This window comes from Ictidomys tridecemlineatus, chromosome 16 (assembly GCF_052094955.1).
Source record: "Ictidomys tridecemlineatus isolate mIctTri1 chromosome 16, mIctTri1.hap1, whole genome shotgun sequence".
NCBI classification, from domain to species: domain Eukaryota; kingdom Metazoa; phylum Chordata; class Mammalia; order Rodentia; family Sciuridae; genus Ictidomys; species Ictidomys tridecemlineatus.
The window spans coordinates 21270767-21293748 of record NC_135492.1 but is presented as its reverse complement, the minus strand read 5'-3'; the positions used below and the strand labels follow the sequence as shown (position 1 = coordinate 21293748).

Genomic DNA, 22982 nt, shown 5'->3' with positions numbered 1-22982 from the left:
TATGGTAAAATTTGAAGGAATATAAGTACCTATTAAGCAAGTATTTACTAAACACATAAACTAATATGTCCCTACTTTAGTTTCCCACTACATAAAGAAACTGCTAAGTGTGTAAATATAAATAAATATCTGCCTTTAAGAACATTAAACATTTTTAGAGATATAAAGCACAAATAGGAAGCACTTAGAAAATAATGCACAATTGGCATATCATCAGTAAAAAATTACACAGAATTGGTGCTCATTATTTAGGCTGTATCAAGGAAGAGCAACATTAGTAGCTCCTGGAAGGCTATTAGAAATGGCGACTCTGGGCTGACTCTCACAGAATTAATATGCATTACAACAAACTTCTTTGTTGACTTGCATACCAATATTTAAGAAACACTGTTTGTTATTGGTTATTCAAATAGTTTTGAATCAATCTTGCCTTATCATTTAATAGCTTGTGATTTGGAGCAAACTATTTTTCTTTCTTCTTTTCTCTCTTTCTTTCTGGTGCTGGGGATTGAACCCAGGGTTCCTCCACCTATGAGCTATATCCTTGGAATTTTTCTTTGAAATTATCTTAGAGTTTTACTAAGTTGCCTAAGCTAGCCTTAACTTGTGATTCTACTTCAGCCTTCTGAGTAGCTGAGATTGCAGGTGGGCCCCAATATTCCTGTTTGGGTAAACTGATGTAGTAATACTTGGTTTATCCACTTTTGAAATGATAATGCCTTACTTTATTGGTTGTAGTGAAGGTAATGGAGACAAAATACACAAACAGTTTTACCATACCTAACATATAATAACTGCTAGAATTTTAGAATCCGTATTTAATTCCAAAGTAAAGAAGAAATACTAGAATAACTAGAAATGGAGAAAATAGACTGCAATGAAATTTTGAAATATCAAAAAAGAAATAAGAATTCAGAACAGGAAAAAATCCAATCTAGATTAAATAAAAATATAAGCAAAAGGAAACAAAGCCCACTGAGAGTATGAGGGTTTAAAATACCATTCAAAATTCAGCTGTCTGTCCTCCATGAAGGCTTGGTACCTGAGATGTCAGTTATGGCAATATAAAAGGAAGGAAGAAAATAACTATAGAATTGAAAGTGAATAATCTATTTAATAAATATTTGATTTTCACACTAAACATTAAAATCTATCCTTAGCATCTATTTTTGCACACAGACAAAATGTGAGCAGAAGAACAGTGCTTAAGGAAACCTTACATGACATTTCAAGAAAATGCCTTTAGTCTGCTTTATCAGAAAAAAATTTTATTGAGATTCATTGCAAAAATGTTATTCTTAAAACTGACTTAAACTGCTGAACTGATATTCTTCTATGACAAAACATTAATATTTGATTATACTAAGAGTACAAGAAGACTTCTCTTCAACACATTTTTTAAAAAAAAAATTTGTAGTTGTAAATGTATAGAATGTCTTTATTTTATTTATTTTATTTTTATTTGGTACTTAGGATCGAACCCAATGCCTCACACATGCTAGGAGGCAAGTGCTCTGCCACTGAGCTCCCTCCCCAACCCTCTTCCATGCATTATTTATATCACACTGGGAAACATAGATGTTTATCTTTCCTTTAGAGTCACATATATCTAGATTCCTATCTTAGGTCTTCTACTCATCAATTTTGCCAACTTTGGTAAATTTATTAGATAATATCTCTCCCATATTTTCAAAAAAATGTTTACAGTTACAAATTTGACTAAAATAAAACTATCTGTCTTTTCCCCCTATCTATTCAATAAGAATATTCCCAACAAATCCTAGGAAGATACTGAATATAAAATAATACATGTAGAGCTCCTAGCTTCATGTCTTGAGCATATGTGCTTAAAGTTATAGTTCCATTTCCTTATGAGTATTTAATCTTGCTAAGTGAAATATACCAGTCTCAAAAATTAAAGGATCTAATGTTTTCTCTCTCATATGAGGAAGCTAAAGCAAAATAAGAAAATGAAGAAAGAGAAGATTGGTATCATAAAATAATGGAAAGATCACTAGACTAGAAGGAGATTGAGAGGGAGAATGGAGGGAATGGAAAGGGGGTATGCAAAGCAATTTTAAAGTCATGTTATATACATACACAAACATAACATAGGCTATTTCAACTTTATGTAAAAGTAGAAAGAACCACAAAAAAGTGAACAAGTACATGAACAAAAGGAAAATCACTATCATATAGGAAGGAAAATGAGGGAAGGGGCATGAGAAGTAAAGAGGAGGAGCCCGAACTAAAATCGAGTTACATGCATGTATGACTTTGTCAAAAGTAACCCAAGTACAGCGTATAATTTTAATAGGGTAATGTGCGCGCGTGCACGCGCGCGCGCACACACACACACACACACACACACACACACATATTTTTATAAGCTTCCCCTCACTGACAATAAAACTGGGGCAATATATACACGCATATTTAAATTGAATTTCCACCTTTTGAATTTTGATATAGACCCAGTCTTTATACTTATGTATATGGATATATATTAAAATCAGTCACTCTTAATTAAGCTCACAAACCACGTCCAAATATAATCTCAAAAACAACTAGTCAATGTGCTAATTACTTACCCTCTTATGTATACAAGTCATTCATTAGCAAGAGGGGTGACATTAAACAAAAGAACCTCATACACTTTGATCATGCATAAATTACTATGATCAAAGACAAAAACTCAGATATTCTGGTTCTCAGAGCTGTATCTGATATCTGTGGGTTTACTCCTTATCCCATTCAACCTGTTGCCAATAGAAGTACTCTTTTGTTATAGGTAGGCTCCTGTCATAGTAGTCTTAATGAACTGATAAGGAAATGAAGAACCCTTATTTAATTCCAAAGTAAAGAAGAAATACTAGAGTAACTAGACTAGAACTGCAATTGTGGGAAACTCATTTCCTCTCCACCCACGAATACTACAGATTGAACTCAGGGGCACTCTTACCACTGAGCTAAACCTCAGCCCTTTTTATTTTTTTTTTTTAATTTTGAGATAAGGTATCATTAAATTGCCCATGCTGGCCTTAGGCATGCAATCTTCCTGCCTCAGTCTCTGGAGTAGTTAAAAACAAGCACCACTTTGCCTGGTTGAAATTCATCTTTCAACCCTGACCAAGCTGTTTTATGAAAATTCAGATACACAAATTTACTGTGTGTGTGTGTGTGTGTGTGTGTGTGTGTGTATGTGTGTATCTACAGTTTTAATCATTAGGGAAGAAAAAAATTTGCAAAAAATCTATCAATTCTTAAGTCCACATTCCATTCTTTTCTTAGAATATTATGCTTGAGTAAACAGAAGCAAACATTTATGGTAAAATTCCCTTTCATTTTTGAGAGACACAGTTTAAAACAGTGTTATAATTTACCCAATTACTACCAACACAAAATAAATAAAAATTATTTGATATATACAACACAAGCCAAGTTAAAAGTAACATTTATGTAGCAAAATGAAATTAAACCTGTCTCCCTCTGTACAAAATGAAATTATACCTCTCTCTCCTTCTCTGTACAGAACTCAAATCAAAGTGGATAAAAAACTTAGGCATTAGAAAAGAGACCCTCTGCTTACTAGAAGAAAAAGTAGGCCCTACTCTTCACCATGATGACCAAGGATCTAACTTCTTTAACAAGACCCCAAAAGTGCAAGGAGTAAAAACAAGAATCAATAAATGGGATAGACTCAAACTAAAACATGTCTTCTCAGCAAAAGAAATAATTAATAATATAAAGAGAGACCCTAGAGATTGGGAGAATATCTTTACTGCATGCACATACAATAAAGCATTAATGTCAAAAAACTTATACAAAAATAACCCAATCAATAAATGGTCTAAGGTACTTAACAGACACTTCTCAGAAGAAATACAATCAACAAATATATGACAAAATGTTCAATATCTCTAGCAATTATAGAAAAGCAAATCAAAACTACTCTAAGATTTCATCTCACTCCAGGCAGGTTGACAATGATCAAGAATAAAGGCAAGAAGATATGGCAAAGAGATAGTGAAAAAGGAACACTCATACATTGCTGGTGGGACTGTAAATTGGTAAAACTACTATGGAAAGCAGATGGAGATTCCTAAGAAAACTTGATATAGAACCACCATTTGGCCCAGCTATCCAACTCCTTGGTTTATACTCAAAGGATTTGAAATTAGCATACTACAATGACACAGACATGTCAATGTTTATAGCAGTTCAATTCACAATAGCTAAACTATGGAACCAATCTAGGTGTCTTTCAATATATGAAAGGCTTAATAAATGTACAATGGAATATTACTCAGCCCTAAAGAAAAATGAAATTATGGCATTTTCCAGTAAATGCATGGAGCTTTAGAACATCATTATAAGCAAAATAAGCAAATCCCCAAACACCAAAGGCCAAATGTTTTCTCTGATATTTTGATGGTAATTCAAACTAAGGAGGGGGCACTAGGAAAAAATACTTTAGATTACCTTAGATTAGGTAGATGGGAGTAAAGATAGGGGAGGGGAAAGGTGAGAAAAATAGGAACGATGACACAAACATTATTGCCTTATGTACATATATGTCTGTATTACTAATGTGATTCTATAACATGTAAAATCAAGGCTTTGTCTGTAGCTCAGTGACAGAGCACTTGCTTGGCACATGTGATGCACTGGGTTCAAACCTCAGCACCACAGAAAATAAATAAATAAAAATAAAAGTACTGTGTCTGTCACATAGAAAATCAGAAAAATAAATTATACCTACCTATGTATATAAAAGTGCACAAATGCATAATACTGTCATGGATAAGTAATTTAACTTTTTTTTTCAAAAATTAAAAAGTAATGTTTAAAAATGAAAGATTTTGGTGATTCTAATATACTAAATACTTTTAATATTACTGCACTGATAAGGGTAATAATTTGTGTCACATTAGAGTTGTAGCTAACATTTATTTTAATAACAAGTAGTATGTTATATCAAGGTAGTTCTTGCCATTTATCATCTTTCTACAGCACATTTTTATAAGGAACTGTGGAGGATAGATGAGATTTAAAACTAGCCATACAACTTTTTCTTAATATTTTTACTGCCAATGCCCAACATGACATAAGAATGATTTACACAGTGCTACAGGGAACTATAGCACACTAATTTTCCTTCAGATTTTTACCTTCTTTATATTAAAAAAAGCTTCCCTGTATCCTTTCTTTCCTCTTTTTAATTATATTTTAGTGGTAGCTATATAGGATGCTTGTTATTTAAATAATTTCAGTTACCAAATTATGTCCCCAGCTATAAAGATTGGTTAGTTTTCCCTAAATTATCTTGAAGGTTATTTCAATCCAGTTATGTTTTCTCTCATCCAATTCTTACCTCTGGTAAGGCGAAAATGTTATTGTTCTCCAAATTTAAGTCTTCAAGTGCACTGCAGTTTGCTAGTGATCTGGGTATTGCTGACAGTCTATTGTATCTCAGACCAAGATGATATAAATGAGACAGGTTGCCTGAAAATATAAAATGAATCTCTTTACTGTCACAGGGTATCCACTGGATTACAAGATTCTTATCTTCTAGAACCAAGGAACTTTGTATAAGAAAAATAATCAAATATGCAGCTATACTTTGTTAAGTATCCTATTGAAAATTATTGTCATCTTTTAACAACTTAATCTTTAGAAACAACTTATGACAAGTAGTTACACAGATTGGGCATCACTAATGTAAAAATCTGAAGTGCTTCAAGATCAATAACTTTCTGAGCACCATACAAAAATACATCTACATTAATGAAATTTAAGCAAAACTTGCTTAAGAACATATTAGCCACTAATGAGTACATTAAAAATAGTGCTTTATTTTCCAGGCATGTTCTAGTTTTATTGTCAGTATGAGAATACACATGAGCTACACAGATGGATATAATGACATCTACTACCATAAAAGATTAAAATCAAATTAAACTTACCAAATAACATATATAAGAAAAAAGTTTCTTTGACATAACTGTTGCTATGACATTATTACATAGGGTAGGTTAAAATGCCAGATGTTGTCTTTACTTTTAAATTTTTCTTTTCCAATGTTAGAAGACATAGAAATGAATGTCTGGTCTCTAGGTCACACTTATGTTTTTAGTGACAAATACTTGTGGGCTTTCAATTTTCAGAACCTTCTAGTATCTGTCCATTTGTTTCTCTTTGGTTTGATCATTTTTTAAAAACTGTTGTATGATAAACTTTCTTTTTGATATTTATAAATGGATGATAGCATACATTAAGTTGACAGCATAAATTAAGCCTTGGAACTTAAGAGGACAGTCATTATGCTTCATAATTTTCTTTAATTCATTCATTGGTTTCTTTCCCTCTTGCTGAAGAAAGTTACATGAAAATGATTAATTGGTACAGTTTTGCTTTCTACATTTATAAAATTTAGTCATTGAAAGTAAAAAAACATCGCATAAGTCTATACTCTAAATCTAGTTAACTATAATGCAGGAAAGCATCAATGTCAGTTCTTCCAAGTACAACTATTGTTAGGCTCATGCACATCACTTTACTTCAACAGGGTTTGTAAACTGAGCCAAAAAGTATTCTGGTGCCAATTAAGCAATATTCCAACAGGAATAAAATAGTATACAAAAATCAAGATTAAAGACTATTACTTAGGAAATATTAAGTGTGTATTGTCTTTAATGTATCTTCTCAATTAACTAAGGAAATTCACTAGTATCTTTTTGATGACACTCTGGTAAATTGCATCCATTTTGAAGGGGAGATGGGAATGGAGGGCTTGGGTGCATTTTCAAAGCTCCAGAGAACTTAGTGGTTAGTAATACAGGCAAAAATATTTACTATTGTGATCACTGCATTTCGACATTGAGAACAGCAAAATATGTGTTGGCCAAAAGTAAAATAATCTATGACTAAACATGTTAAGTTATATGCACATTAGCAAAAATGGAGACAATCTAAATGTTCAACAAAAACAGAATGTTTAAATTGGAGGCATAACCATAGAATAGAAAAACCAAAGTGTACTTATGTGACAATGGGCAAGTTGGTAACCTCTCTGAACATGCTATATTGCTGAGCCACAACCCCACCCCATGGCAACATTCTTTAACCCAAGGAAAAACTATTATGGCAGCTGCTATTTGACTAACATCAGCTCTTCAAGACAGCAGTTGGGTATTTATTTTTTCATAATAAGTTACACTTTTGAAGTGCTAAGGAAGCAGCAAGAGTATAGAAACAGAATCAAAAGATACATTTCTGTTGTTTGTGAATACTGTTTCAGGTATATCAATCTTCTCCAAGAGATGACAGGTAGAATCTCAAAAGTCAATTAAGACTGCTGAGATTTATTACAGATCATGATTCAAAGGTTCAAATTTTTACCAAAACTCAGGCTTCTGCTACATGATACAGGAGACAGGAATGATAAAAAAAAAGAGAGAGAGAAAAAATTATTCTAATAAACACTGTAAATAAGAAAAACTGTGATTCATAAAATTTTGAAAACATAATATTATTAACTTTCTTTACTCAAAATAGGAATGGTACTATATTTGCTGACCACTAGCAAATCACATAAAATAAGGGCAATATTATTCTTAGACTTTATTGATCTCTAAAATATTACCTGACCTTGAAGAAAACGTTATACATGAAGCCATGTGTTTTTGATATGTCATCTGAATTACAAGATATTTATAATGAAGATAATTGTTTTCATATTCATAATATAAATTAAAATCAGAAGAATCATTTCTAATAAAAAAGAAACATAGAATAATTAATGAAACCAAGACAGAGAAGGATACATAAAGAAGTTACTTTGTGTCGAAAGAAGTGAACCAAAGGACCCTAGCATCCTACTTTCTGGGAGATTTTACAATCTAGTCCCATCGACGCTCTCTCTGTGGGCCAAAACCTTTCTTTTAGTGCTCTTATTGCATCACCCATGGATTAAGGATACAAATACATGCTCAAAAATACAAAACAAGAAAATATTGCTAAAATGTTAGAATGGATAGGGTCGATTGCTTACCAAGCCCCATGTATCCATTTGATGAACTGTATGAATAAGAAAATGATATCAATGTTTAGGAGAAAGGAGGCCTAAGCAGAGATACAATAAGATTAAAGACCTTGAGGCTATAATCTGCTTGATAAGCTCAAGTACTAATGGTGTATAGCATCCACAATATTTCAAGAATTATACAGTGTCAATAATTAGAAAATCCTAAAATTCCACCGAAAGATTGTTAGAGCTAACAAACAAATTTAACAAATTAGCAGGATACAAATCCAACATACAAAAATCAATGGCTTTCCTATATACCAACAATGAATCCACAGAGAAAAAAATCATAAAACAATCTCACTCACAATAGACTTTAAAACAAAAAACAACAACAAAATAAACCACCAACTGACCAACCTAGGAACAAATCTAACCTCTACAATGAAAAGTATGGAATATTTAAAAAAATTGAAGAGCCCAGAAGATGAAAAGACCTCCCATGTTCATGGATAGACAAAATATTATTAAAATGATCTTACTCCAACAAGCAGAATATAGGTTCAATACAACCCCCATCAAAATACCAATAACATTACTCATAGAACTAAAAAAAAATCCCAGAATTCATTTGAAAGAATAGAAGAACCAGAATAGGTAAAGCAATGCTTAGCCAACCAAGCAATGCTTTAGGCATCACAATAAATTACTTCAAATTGTACTACAGAACTACAGTAACAAAAACTGCATTGTATTGGCATAAAAAGAGACATAGATCAATGGTACAGAATAGAAGACACAGAGACAAACCCACAGTCATATGATACTTCAAAAGGTACAAAACATATATTAGAAAAAGATAACCTTTTTAGCACTTGGTGATGGGAAGAATAAAACTAGACCCTTATGCCTCACCCTGCCAAAAACCAACTCAAAATGAATCAAAATCCTAAGAATTAGACCAGAAACTGCAACTCCTAGAAGAAAATACAGGGTCATCACTCCAGCTTTTAGACACAGTCAATAACTTTCTCAATAGAACCCAAAAAGCCCTAGGAAATAGTAAAAAGAGTTAATACATGGGACAATATCAAATTAAAAAGCTTCTGATCAGCAAAGGCAATAATTAGGAATGTAATGAGAAAAAGTACACACCTGAGAGAGAATCACTGCTGTTCTCCTGAAATAGTGTTAATAGCTAAAATAAGAACTCCAAAAACCTAACAAATAACCCCAAATAACCCCCTAATAGGTAAATAGATACTTCTCAAAAGAAGAAGTACAAATGGCTAAATGGCATTAAAAATTTTTTTGAACACCTTTAAAAACTAGGGAATGCACTACAAAACTACACTGAGACTTGATCTCATGGAAGTCATGGGCCAGTACAGTATAGAATGCTTGTAACCCAACTGAATCCTGAGACTGAGACAAGGAATTCACAAGTTCTTGGTCAGCCTCACTGATTTATTGAAACCCCACCTCAAAATATAAAAGTGATTGGGGTTACAGCCTCAGTGGTATGTGCCCTTGGATTCAATTCCAAAAACAAAATAAAAAACAAAAAAACACCCAACAAGAACAAAAAATCAAAATACAAATGATAACAAATGCTGGAGATGATGTCGAGAAAAGAAGAAACTTTTACATTTTTGGTAGGATTGCAGATTAGTACAACCACTATGGAAATCAGTATGATGGGGCCACAAAATCTAGGCATGGAAACACTGTATGACCCAGTTGAACAATTATCATCAGTACTTTTTTCTCAAAGAATTAAAGTCATTAAAGCTTTAATATATGATCCATGTATACCCACATTTATAGGCAGCACAATTCATAATTGCCAAACTATGGAGTCAGCTGGCTGTTCATCAACAGGTAAATGGATAAAGAAAATGTGGTATGTGTTCACAGAGGAGATAAATTCAGCCATTCTTTAGAAGAATAAAATGTATAATTTGCAAGAAAAAATAGATGGAATTAAGAACATTAGGTTAAGCAAAATAAGCCAAATTCAAAAGGTCCAAGGTTGTATATTTTCTCTCATCTGTGGGTGCTAGAATAAAAAAGGAAAAAGAAAAGAGATAGGGAAGGGGATCAATAAAAATCAAGGGGGAGACAATAGAGGAAAGGGACAAGGCTGTGAGAGGCATGAGGAGCTGGGTAGTGATAACTGGCCAAATTATATTGTTATATCTTGTGCAAGAACAAATATGTTACAACAAATTCCATCACAATCTACAACTAAGATGCATCAATAAAAAATGAGGAAAGAGAAATAGTAATACACAGTGACTAAGCACCAATGAGAAGAAGCTAACTTTTAAACATTTTGAGTATCTTAACTTTTGCTTCTTTGGTCTAATCTGCATAAATAGTAATAAATTTTTCTGCTTCTCTTTTAAAAACTAAACAAGATTTTGTATTTGATGATAATAGTTATTTTCTGAAAATGGAATTCCACTGAAGTTATCATGCTGAGATTCCACATTATTTTTCTCTTTACCATCCCAATTAGTTGGTTGTTCAAAGTAAACTTAAAGACATATATTTCAATGTAAGAACATATAACAAATTAAAAATGTAATTCTGTATTCAAAAAGTATACTGAAATAAAAATTGGATGTACATGTTGAGTTGGCCCATAGCATACCAGGGACATGCATCCTTGGGAAAAAAAAACACTAGGAGATAAAATCTAGTTTTTGAAATATAAATTGTTCCAAAATCAAAAGTGGGACTTACTATATGTTGGCCAGCAGTATCCTTAGACCAAAATAAAACAAAGATGGGTTGTAAAATTTTATACGTTAATATATAATTTATTCCAAATAAGTCAATGAATATAATTTTTAAAACTAAAAGTACCCTTTTTGATTATATTTTTTGGAAACCAATATTAGTCTTATTCTTATTATCTAGGTTTTAATCGGTTTTAAGTAATCAGCATATTTTAAAATTATATTTTATAATTTTCTTCATTGGATTACTAGAATATTCTCTTTCTAGTACTTCTAGCTTTATTCTCATGATATAATTTTTCACAGGATTTACACACATTCCCTTCTTTCTGTTCTAGATATCGACGGAAATTCTACTTTATCCTATAGATCAATATTTTTGGTGTTTTTGATCACTAAAGTATATAGCATTTTCTATTTAGTTTGATTTGTGAAGCATATTTCTAAGATTTGTCTTTTATTCATGTTTCGTTTTTTAATTAGTCTGATCATGTTTTATATACAATACATATTTTCTATGCTTTTTTCTTCCAGGATCATTTCTCTTTGTTCATCATTGCCATTTCAGTAATTTTATTTTTTTAATTTTTTAAAGTTGTAGCTGGACACAATACCATTATTTTATTTATTTAGTTTTATATGGTGCTGAGGATCAAACCCAGTGCCTCGCACATGCTAGATGAGCATTCTACTACTAAGCCAAAACTCCAGCCCCTTCAATAGATTTTAAAGAAAGAAAATTAGGATATATTTGTTCTTGTTTCCTACTATATTGAACCATGAACATAAATCTCATATAGAAAATTTATATAAAATATTCACTATGGCTATAAGACCAATTCATTATGAGTTACAGATGATCTTGCCTTTCAGAACAACATTTAGAAAATACTTTTAACCCATTATCACTTCAAATAAGAATATGACATAAAGACCCATGACAAGAATTCAGGAAAACATATGTTCAATGGACAGTATCTATAATTAAGTCTCAGCAAGCTTTTCTGTATAGAGTTGTGCCAAATAACTGGATTTTAATATTCTTTAGCAGTTTCTTTGGGAGTTAATTCAAACCATACCCTTAAAAAACTCTAAAAACCATCTTCCAAAATAAAAATATAGAACTAACAAGAACTAAATAATAGACCATAAATAATCAAAAGGCTGAAGATTTTGAAAGCACTTTCCTAACCTGCAGCTCCAAGGCTGTCATTATGGCAAGAGTCAAATCTAGGGCCTGAGCAGAGTGGGACCAATCATGACTATAACCAATAATATAGGTGAATTAGAGATAAAACATTCCTCCAAATAATCTGTAACAAATTTTGTATTACCTAATGGACCACAAAAATATACAGCTATGAACACAGATTGATTATAGTGCTCCCATTAGGTACCTGCCACAGTTAATCAAAAATCTTTCTAGAGAAATATAAGACAAACCTACATCTCAAAAAATACAATAGCATCTCTGAAATATTTTTAATGAGAGTATATGAATGTTTTTCCAAATAAGCACTCTTGTATTCTTATATTACACTAATAAATAAAAAGCATTATGTTTTTAAAATTACCTTTTGTGTTTGTAGAAATGTTGGGGCTTTAGGAAAAAAATCTACATAATTATAGAACATTGTCTTGGTAAGCTTAAACTTTTTGCAGTGTGGTGTATGAAGTCTTCAAAACATGTTTTTTCTTACTACTCCCTCAACACTACAAATAAGCAACTTTAAAACTATACTGGCCATGTTCAGAAAACTAAACAGCAAAGGCTTTATTTTTTAACATTGTCTACTTTAGCAAAGAAGGGTCCTCCTCCATGTAATATGCTGAAATAAAAATACCAAAACTCCATCATTTTATAATTATCTATAAATAATAGAGTATATACATGAAACTTAACATTCTTTTAAACCAACTGAATTAATTTCCTAAAATTTAATTTTATTTTCCTGAAATAGAAAAAGTTTTCAAACACTGTCTTAAAATTCTTATTACTTATATAGTACTTTGATAATTTCTTTAATTTGTGTTACCAAAATGGATAAAAAATAACCCTTTAAATATCTAGGTTGCTATAAATAACCATCAATATCTTCTTTCTTCTCTCATACCTTTAGTATCTGGGAGGTATAGCAGTTCATTGTCCTGCAAGTCAAGGTTGATTATGTATGTGCAGTTTTCAATTTCCTTTGGAAGGTTTTCAAGTTGATTATGAGCTACATCCAGCATAATGAGGTTACATAATTCACCTGTAAATTGACCAACATAGTGATTTAATAAGCATTATTAAATAATATCTCAGGTAATACTAGGATGAAAGGGAGTCATTTTTTATGATTTTGAAACATAACTAGAAATTTAAATTATTACATCGGCAACATTTTTTTGAAAATGGAAAATCAATGAACATACTTGTATTGTAAGTACAAAACCTGGTTTTATCCAACATATTTACATTCTTTCTGAAAATATTAAAATTGAACTCAAAATTTGAATCTATTATTTCAAAATTACATCTAATAACATGAAAATATTGCTTGTAAAAGATTACTTTACTAATCTGTATCATGTGGGGTTTTCTTCTTTTGTCCTGTTGATTGAACTCTGGGTCTCACACCTACTAAGAACATATTTTACCACTAGCTACATCCAGGGCTCCATGTCATATATTCAAGTAGCAAATTTAACCACAAATTCTGGATGACATAGTCCAGATTTAAAAAGCTGACAAATATAGCACAATTATATCAAATACAACTTGAGTTCAGATAGAGACATGCCTTACACCTCAAAGTATACATGCTTAATACAGGCATATAATCTGATATTACATAAATACATAATTTTTTTATTAAATAAAAATAACTTCTTAATTTAATAGAACTTTAAAACAATAGACAATGAAGAGAAAGTTGGTATGGCTATAATTTCAGACAAAGCAAACTTCAAAGCAAGGAAAATCATCTGGCATACAGAAAACATTACATAATAATAAATGAACAGATTAATTCACACTAGACATAACAATCCTTAGAGCATGAGTACTTCCTCATCTTCACTGTGTCTGTTTGGTGCTTATTGCAAAGCATTATATTAATTGAAAGAATAAAGATAATTAAGAAAATTTTGGATACTTCTACTCTTCATTTCAGAATAAAACTTAAGATCTGTCATCATCTTTTCAAAGGCATAATACTTAAAGATGTTTCAATTCCATGATTTGTTTTTAGAATTAGAAATTTAGGAATAAAAGACAAAAGTTAGGTAGCTGCAAATATGAATCATTTAATGGCATAAAATATACCAACTTAAAAAGTTATGTTCAGGAGCTGGGATTGTGGCTCAGCTGTAGAGCTGTTGCCTAGCACAGGCTGGGTCCAGGTTCTATCCTCAGCACCAAATAAAATAAAGGTATTTTGTTGTGTCCATCTACACTTAAAAATGAAATATTTTAAAAAAATTTTTAAAGTATATTCAATTTTCAGTAAAAAGGCTGCTTGTATACTCTCAAGAACAAAGTGAAGTTAAATTTAAAATCCTGTTAAATAATTCCTCATTCAACAATATTATATTAATGTCTAGGTAATTTGATGGCAATGCTATAGAAAGAAACCCTTACAGAATGACTTGTGAATTTAAGTCAAATTTTTTAGGACTAAGTATAGCACAAAAAGAAAACAACAATAACAAAGAAAAGCAATAATATCTCACGTTTCTTTACAAAAATTCAGCTGTTGGCTGAGCATTGTGGCACATGCCTGTAATTCCAGTATCTCAGGAGGCTGAGACCAGAATACAAAGAGTTCAAAGCCAGCATCAGCAAGGGTGTGGCATTATGCAATTCAGTGAGACCCCGTGTCAAAATAAAATTCAAAATGTGGTGTGGGTGTATCTCACTCGTCATGTGTCCCTGAGTTCAATTCCTCAGAACAACAAAAAATTCAGTATTTGCTTTTCCAAGTCTATATTTCTATCCAACAATAAGCCATAAATGCAGGTCAAATTTTGACAATATGATACTAACAGCAGTCATTCTACAATCTCATTTCTATGGGACTATGTGTAATAAATCACTTCCACACAGAAATTCCTGGGAGTATTTTAATACCTCTTGAGCAAACTATACTTACTTCATACATGCTGTGTATTACTTGAGAAAGTCTATAATGGATAGTCTTGAGTAATTTGAAGTTAAAATTAATAATTAAGTGTCTAGACTTAAATCTAATAAAACAGGTTATCTAAAAGTTTAACTGCATTTTAAAACACAGAATATTATCTCCCTGAAAAGCTCCAGAGCCTAAAATAAGAAAATTTCCTTTATCACTAACAAGATCTATACTGAATGCAAGAATACAACAGTTACTAATAGGGCATTATGTAAAAATGTGGATATGTAACAGACGTGATGCTGCAATCTGTATTTGGGGTAAAAATGGGAGTTCATAACCAACTTGAATCTAATGTATGAAACATGATATGTCAAAAGCTTTGTAATGTTTTGAACAACCAATAAAAAAAGAATTCAGTATTTAATTCATCTTTGTGTATTTTGAATAAACCTTTTACAGAATAAAAGCTGCCCTTTAAAAAATAAAAATATACTTTGTATTTTGATTTTTAAAAACTCTTACAAAACCCCACAAAACTGTAACTTTAATTTCACAACATTAATGCCAATAAATTTCTATATTCAAAATAGTTCAGAAGTTTTCCCATAATTAAAAATAAAGATAATTAATTTCTTTTTTACTAACTTTACACATCTAGATTCATTACTTTTTTCCTACTACCATTCTCTTAAAACATTTCATTTATTTCCTTAATATTCAGCTTACTATAAAAGACAAGAATGAGTGCTATAGAAATGCTAAGTGTTGGTTTAATACAGATCTCTCTTCTACTTTTCTGTTCTGGATTTTTTTTGTTTGCTGTTTTGATTCCATTTTTGATACAATATGTTGCTCAGGCATATCTGGAAATGTTGGGCTCAAGCCACCTTCCTTGCCACAGCCACCCAAGTAGATGGGATTAAAGGCATGTGGCACCCTGCATAGCTACTATGTTTGATTTTTTCCTATTTTGTAATTGCATCATATTAGTGATACATTAGGATTCGTTCTGATGCAATTATAAATGCATGAAGTATGATTTGCTCCAATTAAATATAAAATACTTGCTTTTATCCACCCCTCAGATCCTCTTTTCTTTCCTTTATTGATCTTTCTGCTATTTAAGTACTTTTTTTTCCAATTAATGTCTTGTGGACATACATGATGATGAGATTCACTCTAGTATAGTAATATTAGAGTTTTAAATAAAAATGTAGGTATTGCCAAAATTTTAAAAAAATATTTTTCTATTTTCCTATGGCACTTCAGGTTCACAAAGGTATAATATGAAGATCTTTAGAAATACACTAAGTAGAAAGTGATGTGAATTTAAAGCCTTCAGATAAAAAAAAAGGAAAGTTAGAGAATGGGCACGTAAAGCCTTAATATATCTAGTATAAATATACTTTGAAAACAGATGAAAACTTATTAATTAAGCAAATGTCTTTCAAATTTATTTTTCCAATCAAAATCAGAACTGATTGTGTTTGTAATAAAGGTCTAATTATATCTATATCCTATCTTACATTTTAATCCTACAAAATAATCTCAAGTCATGTAGTATTAAGTAGATCACAGGGAAAATGGAACTTAGAAACAAATATTAGAAATTTTCTGATGTGGAAAAGCACTCAACAGAATTATTTAACATAACAAATAGTAAAATCAATAGTAATAACCCAAATGTTCTTACCAATTTCAGCAGGTAGTTGTTTGATTTTGTTCTCTCGAATGCTAAGCATTCTGAGTTTTGAAAGGTTTTTTATGTCCTTTTCCACAGTAGTTATGCAATTAAAGCGAAGGTAGAGAGTGGTGGGAGAATCTAACCTATACACCACTGAAGGAATTCCTCTCAGTTTAATATGCTGTAAATCAAGTAACTGCAGCTTCTTTATGTTATCAAGAGAGTCAGTCAAACTGGTAATTGAATTTTCACTTAGAGCCAGTATCATGAGATTTACTAGACAGTCCACCAGTGCTGGGAGGGACTGCAGTTTGTTACTGTATAAATAATGCTTGGTTAATTGAGTCAAGTGTTTGATTGATGATGGCAATATGTGCATAGCCTTCTTGGATATGTCCAAACACACTGCATTCTCTTCCAGGCATTTATTGAGCTCTTTAGTTACTTCTGCATTACTGTCTTTTTTCCCAGTCCCACATGCAGGACTTGGCCACTTGATCATATTGTCAACTAAAAAACCCACCCCTGGTTGGGCAGCACAGGAGACCTTTTTTTTTCCATCTTTGGCATCTTTCCCTTTGGTTTTAGGTTCTTTTTTAAGGCTTTCTCTCTCCAAAACTCCAGAGGTCTTTGACATCTTTTCTCTTTCTTTGACTTATGGCCCTCTCTTCAAGGAATTTGGAATCTGACAGAGGTAAATGATTACAAATCCCTCTGTTGTAAAACTTTATGGAAGTTAAAGTGAGAGAAATCACAACGACAGCTAACATTTATTAAGTTCTAATACAAATACTGAAGAATTTACAAATATTTATATATTTTACATAGATATATATAACAGCACTATGAGATGAATTATTATCCACATTTTCTAAAAAGGGACACTGAAACACAGAAGTACTTTTAGATAACTAGCTTTGTTATCATGGAAGTGAAAAACAGCCGACATTTTAAATCAGCATATATCTACAGGCTATATTCCTAACCAGCACCCTAAACTGCTCTACCTACAAGTAATTATAGCTTTAGAGAACAGGAAAGGTTATAAAGTTGATAAAAGAATGGACCAGCAGTGTGGCAAAAGAACAAAAGGAACAAAATTATATAGATGAAAAAATTTTTTAAATAAGGGAAAACAGTATTAAACTGTGCACTTTAGTAAGCACTTTATTTTATTCTCATACAGATTAATCAGAAGGATCACCCTTGAGAATCCATGACACAACAATCTCTAATGATGTCTATATTCTTGGAAAAGTGAAAGATTAATAGCACAGGAAAAGTACAAAAAGTTCACTGGTGAAGAAATGGTATGGAAAACTTTTGTGAAAGGCATCAGTTCTCCCAAACATATTTTTAAATTTAAAATATACAATTCTTATTTTTAACTCTTGTTAGCTTTAACTGATGATACACATTGCTTGGCATGAATAAGGACTCTGGGTTTGATCCCAAGAACAGAAAAAATTGTAGGCTATGGCCCCTCACTCACACAAGTTCAGAGGTTAGACTGTCAGAACACTCAAGACAACTAAGTAACTAGGTAGTGTAGTATATTAATTCCTCATATGAGTGTCACAAACTATAGAATGTTTCGGACAATCATTATCAGTGAAAACAGCTGAGGTGAACTTAGGCTAACTTGCCCGTTATTAATGGAGTAGAGTTCAAACAAGGAGACGGGGGTGGTACATCAGGAAAGGGGACATTTTGTCTAAAATAAGAATGAATGGGCTTAGTTTACATATGATAGTGAAAAGCTAGGAATTTGATCAAACAGGAGACTTGAGATGATAAAATAAGCAGGCTAGGGAATGAAGGATCTATAATTTGAAAATGCAAAGTATAAACTTACACTGGTAAATACAATTAAATAAATGTGCTGTTATTTGCTAGCATACCAGGAAAACTCTGGATCATGACATTCACCACTATGGCCCATTCAAACCAACGAAGTGCTTTTACTTAAACAATATAACAATTAATAATGGAAAATATGCATCACTTCAGGGATGCAGAATTACTCACATATACTTAAAATGTCATCATGAGCCAGGCATGAAGTCACATGCCTGTAAATTCTAGTAGATCCCCAGAGGCTGAGGTAAGGGCATCACAAGTTAAAAGCCAGCCTCAGCAATTTAGTGAGGCTTTAAGCAACTTTGCAAGATTCTATCTCAAAATTAAAAAAATAATAATAATAATATAAAAGAGCCAGGGAGGTGGCTCAGTGTGTAAGCACCCTTGGGTTCAATTTCTGGTACTAAAATCAAACAAACAACAACAAAAAAAGCATTGAAAAAAAGGCCATCATGCTAAGTTTCTGAAAATTCAGTTTTTATTTAGATATATACACACAATTTAGAAGGAAAAATCCAATGTTACTGTGTAAAAGTAAATAATATTTAAAAGTGCAAAAGCTGAGGCTCCATCTCTAACTACTCAATCAGAATCTTTATGGAAGAGAGTCCAGGAAATGTAAAACCTAAACCAAAGTGTCTGCATAAAAGCTTATCAAGTTTGGGAAACATTTGATGTGACCAAATGTGGGATCTGAAAACCAGTAAATGTATTTCTCAAGTATCATTCTAAAATAATGAAGGTTGAAGGTCAAGGACAGTTCATGAAATAAGTACATTAATGAAAAAAAAAACATTTCTCATAATTTTAGGGTACTCTTGAAGTCTAAAGGAGTTCCCTTAGTTTATTAACATCATACACTATATTTGAAATTCAGACTACCAATACTTGAGCTAGTTCAATGATTTTACTCTAGCCGTGATGGATTTGAGCTGAGTCACATACCCATCCTGCAGCTCCTGTACCTAATGATGTTTGCTACTACACAGTTTACTCACAGTTCACCATGCTTTTATTCTTTAATTAAATAACCAGGCTGGATTATTTACATTAAAAAAAAACACATCTAGTAAAAACATTTTGTTCAGGTGAACTGACTTGAGAGTCCAAAAGTAAATTCTCAATCTATTTCTGAATCAATTGACACTGCCAGACTTTTTAAGAGAAAATGTACTCAGAGTAATCTTTGATGTTGCTTGAAAATAAGATATTCAAGAGTCTGGGCTTTATGTAATTACTTTAATTGTATAATGTTTGGATGGACAGCTACATTTACAAAAATTGAGAATTTTGTACTCATTCATGTAATAGTATAAATAGTACTCAGTCTCAAATGCTTCAAATCCAGTTGAGGAAGAAATCCTAAAATTGTATCAATAATTAAACTGATGCCAGCAATGTGTTTTTATACTGAGATACTCACCACCCCTGGTAACTCTTATTTCCAACCATCTAATAATTACTGTATATAGAGCACTTTATATGGGGTTTTTCATAGTCTCACAACCAGATCCTAAGGAATATATTAAACAAATCTCATTCTTATAACCAAGTTAACTCTCTTAAATCCATTTTACTATTAATCCAAAATGGCATCAAACCAGAAAATGGCACTGATTTCCCCCTTGCAAAGGTCTAGGTTGAGGTAATTTCATGAGCAAAAAAAATATGTTATAAATTATGAAAACAATTTTGAATTTCTAAGTTGAAAAGTGACTCTATTCCGTACATATAAACAAGAACAATGACACATCTAATAAGTGGAAAATTTTTAAAAAAGGGATGCTGATTTTAAATTCCATGTATATCCTTTGCCTTATAACATGCTCAATTACAAAGATAAGCATCCATATCATGATTGCATATGGGTGTTGATTAATTTAGACTTCCAGTATCTTCTAAGTCAGGGTTCTGTCAAGAAGCTTTCTGTTACTGTGACAAAATATCAGATAAACAACTTTAAGGAAGTAAGGATTCTTTTGGTTCACATTACAGAGGCTTTGGGCTATAGTTGCTTGGCCCTGTTACCTTTGGACCTATTGTGAGGCAGTACATCATGGCAGGGAATACATGAGGAGCAAGACTTCTCTCAACATGCTTGCAAGAAGCAAAATGGGAAAAACATCCCAGAGTCTCAATATTCCCATTAAGGGTGTGCCTCTGAAGACCTAAATTCCTTCCACTAAATTCTACCTCATAAAAGGTTTCAAAGCCTCTCAAATGGGCCATAAGGTGGGGCCCAGGCCTTTAATACATGAAATTTTGAGGTAAAAAACTTTCTGTAGAGGGCCATAGGCTTTGCAGACCAAATTAAGTCTGTGTGGCAGGAATATGGATTCTGTTATTTCAGTATGAGAGCAGAAGAAGACAACACACAACAAACAGAAGTAGATGAGTTTCAACAAAATTTTATAGCAAACCAGGCCTCAACCTACATTTGGCCACTGGTCCATAGTTTAACAAGTCTTATCTTGTCACTGTTTCAAGTTTTAAATGATTATTTCATAAGTCTCAAGATGACCATAATAAAACTAAGAAGAAAACTCATAAATCTTCATCTATAATTGAGGATTTCAACACCCCCTTCTTTGCCAATTACTCAAGAGACCAGACAGAGTGGAGGTAATGGTTTCTAAATTGGTCACAGAAAAGTCTAAATTAATTGAAAGCATCAGAAAAACATTATATAAACAATAACTGATAAAAACCACAGGAACAAAAGATGACAACAAGCATGAATCTGTAAATTTGAATGTTAATGAATTTCTTGTAATACATAAGCAATACCTAAATAATGCACTAACCATATCTCTAAAATTACACAACTATATAAATCACCATGTTTACATATACTGTATATGAAAAATCATATGTAATATGTTCCAAAGTTATATGTAATATACTTTATAAGCATTTACAGAAGTTTGACGGAGATTTTGTATTTATAGACTGTTGTTATCATATGTGCTGGTATTGGGATATAAATTCCAAAACTGTGTCTTCTTCATAATGTGTAATTTTGTATCTTTTTAAAATAAAAAAGTATAAATTTATGTGGAAGTTATACATCTATGTAAGAGCACAGAAGAACTAAAAATATACACCAAATTTACGTGCTTAATCTCTCACAGGAAAAGATGTGGGAGTTGAGATGATGAGGCGGTAAGGGGAAGGCATGGTGAGGGCACAAAGTTGAACAAGGTAAAAAATTTGAGGCCAAATTCTTAAAGGCTATGGATACTCCATTAAAAGAGTCTATACCCTGCCACATATTTCTCTTCTAGGATTTCATGGGTACTATATATCAATAACACCAATGAAACTAATATCTTGATTGATAATTTTTAATTTCCGAGGGATGATGTATCTCTAAATGACAATTAACAAAGGAGTCTGTATTTGTCTGGCTGGCCTAGAAGGAAGCTGTATATCCCCATGTGTCTATGTCTGGCAGAACTCAGGAAAGGCAAATCTGTTTTAGAGCCTTTAGTTAAACTCTTTTCCTAAAAGCAGATCTCCACTCTATATGTTTTTACCCCCCATTCCACCCCACTTGGTTCTAATAGTATAAAATTTGCTACTTCAGCTCAGACAGGAGAGTTTACCAACTATTACATTTGATTTCCAAAACAATTTTTTAAAAAAGCAAGCATCCCAGGTAGCAGTATTCCTATTTAACAGATAACCAAGGTCTAGTGAAATGATTTGCCAGATAGTATCATTTGAATCTGACAACAGTATTTGCAGCAGCAAAAAAGTAATTATTGAGCAATTGTTATGTGCCAAGCACTGTGATAAGTGCTTTTATCATTCAATTCACTAAGTTGCTAAAATAATTCTGAGGCAGATTAAGGCCCATTTATAGATAAGAAAATGCTGGCTTATAGAAATTAAATGACCTATCTAAGAAGATATTTTTGACAGTCATGAGACTATCACCTATGATAATATATGCCTATTGAATTTCAGAATACAATAAGTAAATATAAATAATCATGTAAATAATTTGAATTGGACATATGAACCAAGAAAAATTTGACAGAAAAAAGATTTCTAAAGGTAGGATTGAATTCTATGGTTTAAAGGAAAAATTGCCAACTAAATACAAAAAACTCAAATATGTATTTTTTTTAGAAATTATTTTCCCCCTCAATTCAGTCCTGATCCTACAACCACACTTGTAATTTACTGATCATTCTGGAACTTAAAAATAATACACTTATATCAAATGCATAATTCATAAAGTCCAATTGTACTAAATATCTGTATGCAAAAGTATGCCAAAATAGTTTTTTAAATAAATTTAAATTCAAAATGTAGATATTAACTCTAGTCATTTAAGTGCACTTGTTTAATAATATTAGATGATATAGATAAATCTTTCCATAACCAGCCACTAAGAATTGATGATGCAACTCAATTCAGAAAAGAATTGAACTCACCTATCCTTGGCCCATTTCCCTGGTCTTAATACCTAGCCCTGATAATTTGCTTAGTAGTATAACCAGTAAGGATACATGCTTATTTTAAAACTAGTAATCTTATGTTGGGGG

At 31.9% G+C, this 22982-nt stretch overlaps 1 pseudogene; it reads right to left on the bottom strand.

Annotated features, from left to right (window-relative positions):
* Positions 1-19378, bottom strand: part of LOC144371246 (uncharacterized) — a 213824-nt pseudogene extending 194446 nt beyond the window's left edge.
* Between the last annotated feature and the right edge of the window lie 3604 nt (positions 19379-22982).